Source organism: Mus caroli, chromosome 11 (assembly GCF_900094665.2).
Source record: "Mus caroli chromosome 11, CAROLI_EIJ_v1.1, whole genome shotgun sequence".
NCBI lineage: Eukaryota > Metazoa > Chordata > Mammalia > Rodentia > Muridae > Mus > Mus caroli.
The window spans coordinates 81,812,703-81,828,462 of NC_034580.1; the positions used below are offsets into that span (position 1 = coordinate 81,812,703).

The 15,760-nt window shown below is 40.7% G+C and overlaps 1 protein-coding gene across 1 annotated transcript in view; it reads right to left on the reverse strand.

The window, feature by feature from the left end:
• Nucleotides 1-15,760, reverse strand: part of Vmp1 (vacuole membrane protein 1) — a 99,029-nt gene that overhangs the window by 28,265 nt on the left and 55,004 nt on the right. The window lies entirely within an intron of this gene.

Consider the following 15,760-nt stretch of genomic DNA (forward strand, 5'->3'; position numbering starts at 1 on the left):
TTTTTTGGTTTTTCGAGACAGGGTTTCTCTTTATAGCTCTGGCTGTCCTGGAGCTCACTTTGTAGACCAGGCTGTCCTCGAACTCAGAAATCCGCCTGCCTTTGCCTCCCGAGTGCTGGGATTAAAGGCGTGCACCACCACGCCCGGCGATGAAAGACAACTCTATATGATAGTCTATTATACTATATATCTTACAATCTGATACCAATTGATTCTTATTTGTTTGTATACAGATTCTTGCTTTGTACTGCAGGCTGGCCTTGAACTCTTGATCCTTCTGTCTCCCGTCCTGGGTGCGGGGAGTAAAGGTACATATCACTACCCCTGACTCATACTGATCCATACTGAGTAGCAGGCTGTCTGTGGGAAAACATCCAAGTCTTCAAAAGTACCACATCCTTAAAGTCTTCCCACATTTAAGAATGGATTGCTGCATCTTTGGGGTTCTCTGTGGATGCTCCAGAGAAGACAGAATATGGTAAACCACATGCACTATATCACTGTTTGAAACCCTGGTTTATCCCATCTTTTTCTTTTTCCTCTAATAACTTAACAGACTTAATCTCCAAATAACAGCATGGTACAAAGCCTGAGTTTTCAGGACAATGAAGACATCTCTGCCTAAACTAGCCATTTTGAAATTCATGCTCTCACAGCACAGAGTTCTGGAAGCTGCACCTCTTCCCCATGTGCCCTATACCTGTCAACCACCATCTCTCCATCCTCCCCTTCCCACGCCCAAGACGAGAAACTATTCTCTTGCTTATTTTAGACCAACATGTTAGCTTCCACACATGAGTGACAATTAGTGGTATTTGTCTTTCTGTCCTTGAATTTTTGTTGTTTTTTTGAAAAAGGGTTTCTTTGTGTAGTCCTGGCTGTCCTGGAACTCAGAGCAGCCTGTCTCTGCCTCTCAGGCACTGGAGTTAAAGGCCTGGCCACTGTGCCCAGATGGAAGTCTTGCTTTTTACAAATGGTGAGAGTCAGTTTGTTGTCATTTATATAGACATCTCCCTCTATCACGAGCGACTAGAGAGATTTGCCCATCGCTCTCGCCCAGTGTTGACCATACAGTCACATGGCACCATGCCTTGCCTTATTTAGGTGATGGTTATCTAGACTGGGGTCCTCACGCTTGCTCAGCAAACCTTTCCTCATTGAGCCACCCCCCACCCCCGCCACACCAATAAAGTTTTAATTCCAATTAGTCTTAAGGATTGAATTCATGGCTTCTGTGAACTCTAACTGAAATATCCCAAAACTAAAAATTTAAAAGGAATATCATTCTTTTATCATCCTACATGTTTTCCATTATAAATGTAATCTTGCTTTTTTAGTTGCCATTCAAGTTAAAAATCATGTATTTATTTGAGACAAGGTCTCACTGTACAAGCCTAGGTCCCAGCCTAGAACTCCTAGAGCTCACCCTGCTTCTGACTCTCAGTGCTAAGATTAAAGGCATGAGCCACCATACCTTGTGTGTTGTTTTGTTTTTACTGTTGTTGTAAGTTACACACTTATTTTTAAAAATGTATTTATTTTATATGAATTTGAATCATGTGCATACAGTATGCCTGCAGAGGCCAGAAGGTGACACCAGTTTCCCTGGAAGCAGAGTTAGAGATGAGCCATCATGTGTGTGTACTAGGAACCCAATCTGGGTCCTCTGCAAGAATAGAGTAGCCACAGCTCTTAACAGCAGAGTCATCTCTCTAGCCCTCAGTACTTTTTATCATTTGTATAATTTTTTAAAAAATAATTTTTCAATCAGATGAGAATGCCAATGTATTCCCCCATTACCATAAATCATGCAGTTGAGTTTCCTCCATTTTAGGGAATTACAGGGGCAGCACACTTGGAGTGTAATGTCTTCGCCATGGTGTCTCCCCTAGCTGTCCTGGAACTCACTCTGGATACCAGGCTGGTCTCAAACTCACAGAGAGCTGCTTGCCTCTGACTTATGAGTGCAGAGGTTAAAGGTATGTGCCACGACCACCCAGTGGTACAAGTATTTGTATAATTTGACAGTTATTTTCATGTTGATTTTAAAGTAATACTATAATTATAATATTTGTATTTTAACTTGCCTTTAAAATATCCAGTGGGAGATTTTTACTCTCTTTTTATATTATTTGGCAATTCACAGTAAAAACCCAGAAATGTCATCTAACATCACTAGAAAAAGCTCTCAGTTCCTAAAGCTTAAAAGAAATATCTTAAGCCAAAGTTGCTGTCTTCTACCTCAAGCACAATGAATAAGCCAAAGGAAAATATATAGCCATAATATTTTTTAAATAAAAACAGAAAAAAAAGATTACCAAGAAATTTGTTATGTTAGGCATTCAATTCTCCAGTTACATATAAAAGAAAATTAACATTTCATTTGAATATTCTTGCTAGTATTTGTGGGAACAATGCTGAGAGTCCAATTTGACTGCTTCTTCAATTGTCATTTGCCATTTTATAAAAAAAAAATCTGTACCACAAAAAATAAATTCCCTTTTATAGTTTCATTTCTCTGTATTCACATTTCACAACCTTTATCTATTTCACAATTTAAGTGCCTGAGAGGACATGTTCGTTCTCTACCTCTCTTTAAATAAATTACATAATTCACAATTAGTACCATGTACCATTTTCTGTTTTTCTCAGTTATAAACCCATTATCTGGAAAGTTCCATTTCCCAGTCCCACCCACAGTGACTAGGCATCTATCGAGGCTGCACTTTTGAAACAGCTGAAGATAGGAGCAACATATTCTCTCCAACACTGTAAGAAAGCAGAGGAGGAAGCAGCCATTTATACCAGCAGAAGCTTCAAGCCCTAACGGAGGAAAGGAAGCAGGCCTTACATTACACTAGTGTACTAGCCCCAGATGGAGAAGGGAAGCAGGCCTTACATTACACTAGTGTACTAGCCCCAGATGGAGAAGGGAAGCAGGCCTTACATTACACTAGTGTACTAGCCCCAGAGCACTGCTGCTTTCTATTTAGGATTATCAGAGAAGAGAAACTACAGGACTGATTGTAAGCAGAAAAATGCTAATCTTTGGCTGTAACATTTTAAGTATGAATAATATTTATCTCCAAGCAGTAACCGTATACTGTTTTTCTTATCTCATGGAAAGACCTCTTTATTTATTGAATTGGTTTGGTTTTTTGGAACTTGCTTTGAAGACCAGACTGGCCTTACAAGCACAGAGACCCACCTAGACCTGCCTCTGACCTAGAAGGATGGATTAGAGTGTTTGTTAGCATGCCCAGCTGGGGAAAAAAAAAAAAAAACTTTTTAAAAGCAGCATTTAAATGAATATAACAATCATGGAGAAATTGGTATCTTATGGAAGTTTAAGTAGCCTGTTTTTTCTTTTAATTGAATTCTCTTTATTAATGTGATTCTGCCAGACCTGTTTCTGGTACCCATGGATGCTAGAAGGTGGCATTGGATCCGGTGAAACAGAAGTTACTAACGATGGGCTCTGGGAATTGAATGCTTTTAATTGATGAGCTATCTTTCCAGCCCCTAACCTGCCTTTTTTTTAAATTAAGATATATTATATTATTATATAATTACTTGTGTGTTTTTGTTGTTGTTGTTTATTTGTTTGTTTTTTGAGACAGGCTTTCTCTGTGTAGCCCTGGTTGTCTTCAAACTCAGAGATTTATCTGCCTCTACCTCCTGAGTGCTGGAATTAAAGATGTGTACCACAACCACCAGGCCTTAAAGATTTATTTCTATTATTATTTTAACATTTTATGAGTCTTTATGAATTTTACATCATGTACACCAATCCCATTCATCTTCCGGTCCCTTCCTATCTGCCCTTACAACCTCTCTACCAAAAGAAATTAATACAGACTACACACACACACACACACACACACACACACACACACACACACATAAAAATAAAACCTTGTCCTGGAGTGTGTAGTGTGCCACAGTATGTTACACAAAGACCCTGCAGCTCTGGATCTGCAGGACCAGCCCTTTCATGCCCTCTAGCAGGTCATAGGTGGGGTGGATATTGGGTGGCCAACTCAAAGCTCTGGATCTGGGCCTGGTAGGTAGCTGAGCTGGTCAGTTCTCCAGCTCTCCGACACCACCAGGGCCATCTCTGCTTCCTTGCTCTCATGACCTCAGAGGCCAGCTCACGTGCCTGCCACAAGTGGCAAGGAGCAACTGGGGAGGGGGCATCTCCCCCTTGCCCAAGCCACCCACACAATCTAGGGGCGGGGCTCGTTCACCCAGACACATGTGCTGGGGGTTTGTTCCCCCACCTACCCAACCACTAGGGTCAGCTCTACTGTGCTGCAGGCAGGAGCTGGGCCAGCTCAGCATGGTGCCTCAGGTGGCCGCAGTTCAGACATCTGCATGGCCTTTGCTGGTAATGTGGGTCTGGGACATCAAAACAATCATGGCTGCCACAGGACCATCAACCCAAACATGGCTCCCAGCAGCATAGGCCACTCAGATCAGCATGCCAAGAGATAGCACTGCCCTCAGATATCCACGAGGTGTCTGATGGCAGCCCAGACCACAGACATGGACACAGAACTAGCTATAGCAGGACCACTGATCCAGACAAGGCCTTTACCAGCAGCCACGGTCACAACCTCACCATGGCCTCCTTATATCCACCTGTTCCTCAAAGACGCTGAGTTCCACATTTCTCCACAGTGTACTAATAAGCCCCTTTGGCTTCATGTATTCTTCCATTTCTTCACCACATACTCCATCTTTCCCAGCTCTCCACCACACACTTGTCTATCAGGGTAATGCTCACAACAGGTGACTGGGTATCTTTTTTTTTTTGGCTTCCAAGGCCAGTGCAGCTTGGTTTAGTGATTGAGTATCTTCTCCATTTTTACGATATTTAGTTGTGTGTGTGTGTGTGTGCATGCATGTGAATATGTGCAAGTGGCAGGCCAGAAGAAGGTGTTAGATCCCCTGGAGCTAAAGTTAGAACCCACCTGATCAGGGTGCTGAGGACTGACTTTGGGTCCTCTGGAAGGAAAGCAAATGATCCTAACTACTGAGCCGTTTCTAAATCCTCTACCTACCAGCTTAGCTGACTATATGCTAAAACTCATTCTGATCTAATAGTGTTCTTGATTTTGTTACTGAAATAGCTTCAAGGTTAGTATTAAACCCTTCAGAGTAGGCCTGGTGTAGTGATGCACGCCTTAGTCCCAGCACTGGGGAGGCAGAGGCACACACATGCACATGTATGTACACACATTTAAGGGATGAAAAACTGATTTTAACTAGAAATCAGAAAAATACAGATTTTGTTCTTATTTATTATATCATTTAGTGTGATTTCATTAAACTAATAAACTAAATTTCCTTGTGAAATTTAGTGACAAGGACATCTTTTTATAAAAAAAAAAAACCAACTTAAAAATTTTTTTTAACATGGGTGTTTTAATTGGATGCCACATGTGTGTCTGATGCCCACCGAGGCCAGAACAGGGTATCAGATTCCCTGGTGCTGTAGTTAACTCATGGCTGTGAGCTGTTGTGTAGCTATCAGGAATCTGAACCCAGGTCTTCTGGAACAGCAGCCAATGTTTTAAATAACCATTTGAGCCACCTCTCCAGGCCCTGGCATTCTCGCCTTAATGAACAGAATAAAATTGTAAGATTACACATATCATACCAATACATACTGTGTGCTATAGGTTGACACAGTCTGTATGGCAGAGTGTGGAGAAAAGCAATCTTTGAAAGATAATCAGCTACTATTCAGCTATTAAAAAGAATGAATTTATGAAATTCCTAGGCAAATGGAAGGACCTGGAGGGCATCATCCTGAGTAAGGTAACACAATCACAAAGGAACTCACACAATATGTACTCACTGATAAGTGGATATTAGCCCAGAAACTTAGGNTACCCAAGATATAAGATACAATTTGCTAAACGCATGAAACTCAAGAAGAATGAAGACCAAAGTGTGGACACTTTGCCCCTTTTTAGAATTGGGAACAAAACACCCATGGAAGGAGTTACAGAGACAAAGTTTGGAGCTGTGACGAAAGGATGGACCATCTAGAGACTGCCATATCCGGGGATCCATCCCATAATCAGCCTCCAAATGCTGACACCATTGCATACACTAGCAAGATTTTGCTGAAAGGACCCAGATAGAGCTGTCTCTTGTGAGACTATGCTGGGGCCTAGCAAACACAGAAGTGGATGCTCACAGTCAGCTATTGGATGGATCACAGGGCCCCCAATGGAGGAGCTAGAGAAAGTACCCCAGGAGCTAAAGGGATCTGCAATCCTATAGGTGGAACAACAATATGAACTAGTCAGTACCCCTCTGGAGCTCGTGTCTCTAGCTGCATATGAATCAGAAGATGGCCTAGTTGGCCATCAGTGGAAAGAGAGGCCCATTGGTCGTGCAAACTTTATATGCCTCAGTACAGGGGAATGACAGGGCCAAGAAGTGGGAGTGGGTGGGTGGGGGAACGTGTGGGGGACTTTTGGGATAGCATTGGAAATGTAAATGAAATAAATANCCAATAAAAAAAAGAACATTTAAAAAAAAAAGAAAGGTAATCAGCTCATGGAGAAACTGCCTTGTGAATGAAACCATCATAAAAGGGGCAGCTGTACTGGCTCCCACTCCTTTCTTTCAATTTTTTTCCCAAGACAGGGTATCTTTCTCTGTATAGCCTTGGCTGTCCTGGAACTGGCTCTGTAGACAAGGCTGGTGTTGAACTCAGAGAGCTGCCTGCCTCTGCCTCCTCAGTGCTGGGATTAAAGGCATGTGCCATCACCTCTTTTCTTTAAGAAATTTTTTGAAATTAAAATATAATTACATCTTTCCTACCTCTAGTCCTTCCTATGTATCTTCCCTTGCTGTCTCTCAAACTTATGGCCTTCTTTTTCTTTGTTTTACACACATACTCTTAGTTATATTCCTAAATATATAAATGTAACCTGTTCTGCCCATGTAGTATTACTTTTATGTAGACAACTGCAGGGCCAACCACGTGGTCCCTCCTTCTCTTTTACCATGATACACTCTAACATATTGTCATACAAGAGGCCTTCACAGGCTATGGCCCATATGCCACGAACATCCCATGAACTATGTGAGCTAAATAGAGTCTTACTCAGTTTCTGCTATTCTGCTATAGCAGGAGAGAACAGGCTACAACACTATTTCTACAGACATTTATTTCAGTTACACACATGTTAGGCTCTGGAATGCAAAGGGCAATGCATTTTGGTATTGTGGGCTATCGCAAAACTGCACCTAAACCACCAGCATCAATGATCAAACCCCAACTCAGCACAAAGAGAGCTTCATGGCACTTCACCCAAACTATACCTTCAAACATTAAATAGTAAATACAAACTGTTAAGTGTTTTTTCCCCTGAAAATAAAATCCATGAGGCCTGTGAGACAGCTCAGTGGATAAAGGGAACTGTGGCCAAGAGACAACCTGCATTTGATTCCCAAGAACCCAAGTGATGCGAGGAGAAGCCAACTTTACAAGCTGTTCCCCGATCTCGCCATGCAAGCTGTATGCATCCTCCCTGACAGTAAGTACACGCACAAATAAATACATAAATATGCAGAAATCATGTGAGGGCATATGTGGTAGCATACACTGTAATCCTGCTATTGTGAGGCTTTGCTTTAAAAAAAATGAAAAAAAATGTTATATGTAATTTACAATGAAGAACAAAACATTTCAAGTGCTAAAATAGGAAGCTGTTAATCACAATCAGGCTTCCATGGCATACAGATGTAAAGTGTTACCAAATTTACTTTTGCATAGGAATAGGCAGTTCAAATATTTTCCAAACTCAAGTACAGGAGCTGAGCTGAGGAGGGCAGTGTGTCAGAGTACTTGCTGAGCAAGCAGCAAGACAGAGTGGAAAGCCCAGGCTGGGAAAGCCCAGCAAAGCCATGAAGATTCATAACCCAAGTGTTGTGGGAGACAGAGTACACTGGGACCTGTTGTTCACCAGTCTCCAGATTCAGAGAGAGACACACATAGAGAGAGAGAGAGAGAGAGAGAGAGAGAGAGAGAGAGAGAGAGAGACACACACACACAGACACACCTCCTGTCAAAAGAAACAGGGCTGAAGTGATAGAGCCAGGATATCTGGTGCCTTCCTCTGGCCCCCAGCACACATACAGGGGTGTGCATGCACTTGCCTGCACACATGTATATACCACACATATACAATTTTTTTTTTTAAAGGCAGAGTCTCTCTATGTAGCTCTGGCTATCCTGAATCTTTTTTTTTTTTTTTAAAGATTTATTTATTTATTATATGTAAGTACACTGTAGCTGTCTTCAGACACTCCAGAAGAGGGCGCCAGATCTCGTTACGGATGGTTGTGAGCCACCATGTGGTTGCTGGGAATTGAACTCTGGATCTTCGGAAGAGCAGAAGGGTGCTCTTACCCACTGAGCCATCTCACCAGCCCCTATCCTGAATCTTTTTACACAGACCAGTCTGATCTCACAAAAAAAAAAAAAAAAAAAAAAAAGTCACAAAGATCTGCCTGCTTCTGCCTTCTGGGTGCTGAGATTAAAAATGTGTGATATCATGTCTGCCTCATACAGATTTCTTTTTTAAATGGAGACAGAACAAATGTACACTATACAAATTAAAAATATACATTTTGATAGATTTTATCAAAATAAAAGGCATGTGCCACCACATTCAGCGTGCCCAGCACTTGGGAGGCAGAGGCAGGTGAATTTCTGAGTTCGAGACCTGGTCTACAAAGTGAGTTCCAGGACAGCCAGGGCTACACAGAGAAACCCTGTCTTGAACCCGCCCTCCCGCCCCCCCGCAAAAATAAAAAAATAAAAGTGTTAATTACCACTGAGATAAGACACAGAACATTACTCTAGGAAGTCAGTCCTCTTACCAGAGCAATTACCCTCCTGAATGTTTAGATCTACAGTTTTAGCTTTTCCTATTTTTGAGCTTAATGAGAACAGGATTATTGCAGTATGTCCTCTTGCAGGTCTGGCATTGTTAGCTCTACATTACATCTAGTGTTTCTTCTACGCTGTTAATGAATGTGGAGTAACCAAACTGCTAAAGTGATATGTGTTATTTTATTGTACGAACATACCACAATTTGTTCTAATGTGAGTATAATACTAAAGTTGTCAGTCTGAGATAATTATAAATAATACACAGTGGTGATACATGTCTTTAATCCCAGTATTTGGGAAGTAGAGGCAGGTGGACCTCTGTGAATTCAAGGACAGCCTGGTCTATAGAGTAAGATCCAGTACAGCCAGGGCTACCCTGTCTCAAAAAACCAAACCAAACCAAACCAAACCAAACCAAACCAAACCAAGTATCTCCTACAAGTACTATTCCTGTTATTTTGGATGGGGTCTTACTGCATAACCCAACCTTGTGTAAACCTGTTGGGTCTTGGTGCATCACCCACTAAGTGTTTGGATCACAGTAGTATCCTGACCATGTCTGGCTTACTCTAACTTAATACTCTGTTTGTTCTGTTTCTTTGAAACAGGGTCTCACTATTTAACCCTGGCTGCCTCAAATTCTCCATGTAGACCCAGTCTGACCTCAAACTTACAGAGACATGTTTACCTCTGTCTCCTAAATGCTGAGATTGAAGATGTGTCCCACCACACCTGGCACAGGTTAAGAGAGCTTGTTCTCTTTCAGAAGACTAGAGTTCAGATCTGTGAACCCATGTTAAACAGCTTACAACCTCCTGTAACTTCAGCTCCAGGGGATCTAAGACCTTCCATTGACTTCCATGACACTTGCACACATACATGAATACACATACTCAAACATACATTAATAAAAATAAACAAATTCCTTTTAAAAAGTGGGGCTGGGGATGATGGTTGAATCTGTAAAGCACTTGTTGCATAAGGTTTTTAAAGATTTGTATGTAATAATTTTATTATGGGTTGGAAAAAGATTAAAATACCTTTTTGTTTGTTTTATTTTTCAAGACAGGGTTTTGCTGTGTAGTTCTGGCTGTTTTGGAACTCTCTCTGTACACCAGGCTGTCCTCAGAGATCCACCTGCTTCTGCCACACAAGTGCTGGGATTAAAGGTATTTACTATTACCGCCCTGCTAAAATACATTTTTAAATTACATTTAAAGAGTCAGTTCTCTTCGCCATATGGGTCTCAGAGATTTAACTCAGATCACCAGGCTTTATAGTAAGCACCTGTACCTGCTGATCTAGCTCACCAGCCCTAAAGTAATTTCATTGTTCTTTTTGTTATAAATAAGTTAGTATAAATACTCACTTTCGAATTGGAATCAAAGAGAGATGCAGACCCCACCCATGCACAGTGGCTGGGAGGATGTGCACTTGTAACCTTGGTTTACCGTAGGGTAGGGCAGGAGGACTGCAAGTACAGGACTACTGTGGACCACACAGGGAAAGAACCCGTCTCTAAAACAACCAAGGCAACATATACTAGTGAATCTTCTACAACAGTACACAACAGTAACAGACAGTCAGTGCGGGGAAAGGTCAAAATTATTCAGATGAGCTTAAGCACTTAAAGCTTTGAAAACTAAGCTATGAAACAGCCATAGACAGAAAATGTAGCCTGATACAGAATGAGGGTATTGAGCCTAGTAGCATACACCTCTGATCCCAGCACACGGGGCAGAAGCAAGTGGGACTAGGGAAAACTGTGGCAGAAAAAATATTAAGTGAGGCCAGCAGGAGCCTACAGAGCAAGCGAGGCTATACAGCAGGACCTTGTCTCAAAACCAAAACCCAAACCACAAGGGCAGATAAAAGTAACGCAACCCATTATTTTATACAATTAATAATATGCTAACTCAAACACTTAAAATTACCAAAGACATGGGGACAGGACAAAGAAACGTTAAGTATAGACATACATTTCCTAATGATGAAGATATATTTTGAGAAATGTCTAATTGGTCAATTGCATCATTATATAATACAAACACCCCAGAATGGGTTTATTTGATGACACCAGGTGATATATTCTTACGGAGCAACTGTTGTTTACAAGGTCTGTCACAGATGGAAATGCCATTATGTGGTATGTGGCTGCATACTGCTCTCTGTGTGTGTATGTGTGTGCATGCAAGCTAAGGAGTAAGTAAACAACACACTTTAAATACCAAGTCAGCAAGACTTTAAATGCCAAGATTAAAAACAGGAAAAACGGAAAGAAAACTAATAAAAAGCATTCCTATAATGCCTAACAAACAACCCAAAACAAATAAAGACAAAAAACAAACCTTCCAAATCTCTCATGACAAATCACATCCCCTGGCTAATTGAAAATCAACAAAGCTTTGCTATAGAAATGAGTGTTAATAGGTATTCCACTGTCCTTCCTACCATTTATTTCTGAACCTGAGCCACAACTCCCATGAGGGCTTAGCAATTAGAGCAGGAGAGGGCTTGCATTTATTAGCAATATGGTACTGATATAAAAATCATCCAGCAAACACACAGAGCCAGATATAGCCTGACAGTCCAAGTTTCAATGAAAAGGAACTTTCTAGAACATTTTACAAAAGGTGTTTGAAATACTAAACCTGCAAAGCAACCATCTGTAAACCAGCTAACAAGGGTAACATAATGCTTACCCACTGTTCACTTCTGTTCATACCGTAAACAGGTGTGGAGAAGAAAAGAACAAAGCAAACACAAAACAAAACCATTCGACTCCAATTTCCAAAGCAAACTAAGAAGAAAACCTTAAATATTACTTACTGTGCTTTCTTTCTTACTGACTGGGTTGTATTAACCTCTTATTTTTATTTGAAAATCAGATGGTTTCAATTAGAATTGCTTCATCATTAAAACAAACAGAATTTAAAAAATTAAATTTCACAGAAGACTTTTCCTCGTGTGTTGTTGATTCTTTAAACATAACAGGTATTATTAAAATTAAATGTTAACTGAAAAAAATTAAATTTATCTTGTGAGTTAAGGAGTACAGGAGAACATAATTTTATATGTCTAGAAAACTAGACATTTTCTAGTCTCTTCAGAACATTTTCTTCAGCGTGTACTTTGTTGTAAAAAGATAAGCCGGAGAAAATCAGCACCCATGCTGGGCTTGTGACTCCAACTCCAACATCCTTTTCTGGCATTCTCCAGCACTTCAACCCACGTGTGTACACATATGCATAAATAAATAATAAAATAAGCCTGGGGCTGGTGAGATGGCTCAGTGGGTAAGAGCACCCGACTGCTCTTCCGAAGGTCCAGAGTTCAAATCCCAGCAACCACATGGTGGCTCACAACCACCCGTAATGAGATCTGATGCCCTCTTCTGGTGTGTCTGAAGACAGGTACAGTGTACTTACATATAATAAATAAATCTTTAAAAAAAAAATAAAAAAAATAAAATAAAATAAGCCTGACTGATAAATCAGAAATGAGCATGCAAGTCTTACATGGTGGTGGTAAATGCCTGTAATCTTGGCATAGGACTAAATGATCCAAGTTTCAGAAGCCAAAACAAGGGCTAGTGAGATCCACTCAGTCTGTCAGAGTGTACAAGAGTTTGCTGCACAAACCTCATCACCCAAGCTCAGCATCAGAATCCCACTGTGGACTGAGAGCTGTCCTCTCAGTGCCACCCGCTGAGGCATAAACTGCCTTACAGAAAAGAGCAGGACTCAGGAATAGACCAGGAGCAGACAGCCAGCCTTCCTTCCCAGTGACCATCCATTCTGAGGCTTGCATCAAGCCACAACTATCTTTCCTGTTCCACTAATGCTATACAACTAAATAGAAGAAGAGTCAGAAAACCAAGAAACGGTCAAATCTGGGGATGGGAATGGCCAAAGGACAATTTAGTATTAAGAAAAAGTTTCTTGAGACAACAAAAGAAGTCATGAAAAATTCTAAGTCATGTTGAGTGTTCAAATGACAACTACTGAACATTATTTTTTTTTGATTTTATTTCATGTGTATGGATGCTTTGCCTGCATGCATGTCTGAGTGCCATATAGGCACCAGGTGCCTCTGCTGGCTCTCCCTGGAACTGGAGTTAGACAGCTGTGACCTGACATGTGGGTCCCTCTGTAACAGCAGCACATGCTTCATCACTAAGCCACCTCTCTACGCCCCACTAGACAGTCTAAGTATCACCTTTCCTTTCTTCCTTTTCCTTTCTTCCTTCGGTACTCAAACTTAACTGTCCCAATAGTTGAGATATTCTATAATGAATTCTCATTAAAAGACCACTTAAGGAAAAGATGGCTCACCTGTTAAGAACACTGGCTGCTCTCCCTCTGGCAGAAGGTCTAGGCTTAATTTTCAGCACCCACTTAGTAGCTCACAACCATCTACGATTCTAGTTCAGGGGTTCCAATCAATAACTTCTTCTGAGCTCTTCACAAATATGGTACACATACATACATGCAGGCAAACATTCACACACTTAAAATAAAAATAAAGATGTTAAGCAACAAAATCCTGAATGCCACTGGGTGTGTGTGGGTGGTTGGATCTGAAAGGAGATCCACATGACAAGGCCTCGAATGAGCCTAGAATGAGCATTTCTAATACTTCATCAGTTTAACTTAATGCAAATAAGCAAAAGATCCTGAGAGGAGGAAGCCTTTCCCAGGAACTGACACAACACAAACCATAGTCGGTGCTGCAAAGCTTAATGCAAACCCTCTAGAGTCCACGTTGACAAATTCTTCAACAAGCCCTGTGGTTACAGGGAAGCTGGTTCCACTCTGACTCACGCCTGCTCAAACAGTTTACTGGAAATGAAGAGGAGGGGGAATTTTCAGAGAAGTCATGTGATGGCCAGACAAACCACAACCAGCAAAGGGTTCAACGGAGTCAAAAACAGGTCCCAGCAACAAATGACATAAAAAACACATGAAAATGACCCCTGTTTAGTTTCAAATCATCTATACTATACCATGAGTTCTTTCATAAAATCTTTGTATGAAAAAGAACAGATACTTCATAGGGGGAAAACCCAGCAGGCACTGACTGACCTGGCATATCCAACTGCTAACACGCACAGGAAAATGTGCTCAACAAACAGAACATAAATGGAATGCTGAAGCACTTTGGTTGAGTGTCTAAGTGACCATTATCAAATGCTTTCCCATAATCGCCAAACTCAAATGATGAAACAAATGTTCTATCATTATCAACAAAGGTCAAAAGAATCCTTCATTTACACCTTGTTCTTTGAAAGGAAAAATGTCTTTCGTTGTCTAAACTGAAAAGGCACAGGTCATGAGAGTTTGTCAAAACAAATGATAACCTTTGGTTTTAAGATTGGTTTTTGTCCCCCACCCCCCACTAATGCAAATAAATTGAAATTTCTGAAAGAATAAAAATCTTACTAGGTTAAAAAAAAAAAATCCGTTTAGCCTTAAATTTATATATGCTTAGTATGAGCATTTAGTTTTAATATATAACGTACAAATGTTGATTAATTTAAATACTGCTAGCTTAAAGAGAATTCTCTTGAAATAAGACAAATCAAAAACCTATAAACTAGTCTTTATTTATTTAAGAATTACTTATTTTATGTATATGAGTACATTGTTGCTCTCTTCAAACACCAGAAGAGTGCATCGGATCCTATTACAGATGATTGTGAGCCACCAAGTGGATGTTGGGAATTGAACTCAGGACCTCTGGAAGAGCAGCCAGTGCTCTTATCTGCTGAGCCATCTCTCCAGCCCCCTAAACTAGTCTTTAAAGAGGTAAGTAGTTTACCTAGTCTGAGTTAGTGGCACAGGCATCTGATCCCAGCTGCTTGGCAGTCTGAGTCAGGTAGATAGCTGGGACAACTCAACAAAACCAAACCAAACGCAAAATGAAGCACGAGGATGGGCAATACAGTTTAGCGGTAAAAATGTACCAAGCCTAGGTTCACTCCAGGGCAGGGAGAAGTAAACACTCACAAGTGATGCCCAGCAGAAAAGACAAGCTAACTAGAGCAAATATGGAGAGACAAAATAGCATTCTACTAAAAGGTGAAGTTAGACTTTCACATTTCACATTCTAATAGCAAGAATACAAAACAACACAGTAGTGTTTATTATCAAAACAAATAATAAAACAGCAAATTTTACAAAGTCATCAACCCAGCACTAAAAAATATGCAAATGGTAGATCATTCCCACAGATGGTATTAGGCAATCTAGTAGATAGCAATTTTATCCAAAACATATTCTTCTAAGTAAATATGGGCAGCATTCCTTTTGTATCAGTTATACACATAAAAACTACACAAAATAATCACTGACTATATCAAGACAATGAGCTACCTGATGTTTCAGACTCTACCTTGCACAGGCTAGGCAACTGTTCTACCAGTGAGCATAGCCCTTACCCTCTAATACATCTTCACAATTTCCCCGTCTTTGCTTATACACCATAGAGAACCAACAAATTACTGTAAGAATTTCCATGTGCCCTCAATTTTAGCGATTGGGTGGGGATAGTGATGAAAAGTAGGACCCTGGAGCATGCTTAAGCATACTATCATTAAGCCACAAAAGTTGTTTTATTCAATATGGATTAAAACTTCCAGGGGCTGGAAAGATGGCTGGCTTAGTGGTAAAGAGCGAGCTCTTGCTGCTCTTTCAGAGGACCTGGTTTGACTCCCAGAACCTTCACAGTGGCTCTCTATCAACCATAACTCTAGTCCTAGGGGATCCAAAGTCCTCTTCTACCCCCTGAGGATATCAGGCATGTAAATGGAGCACATATATACAAGCAGGGAAAACACAA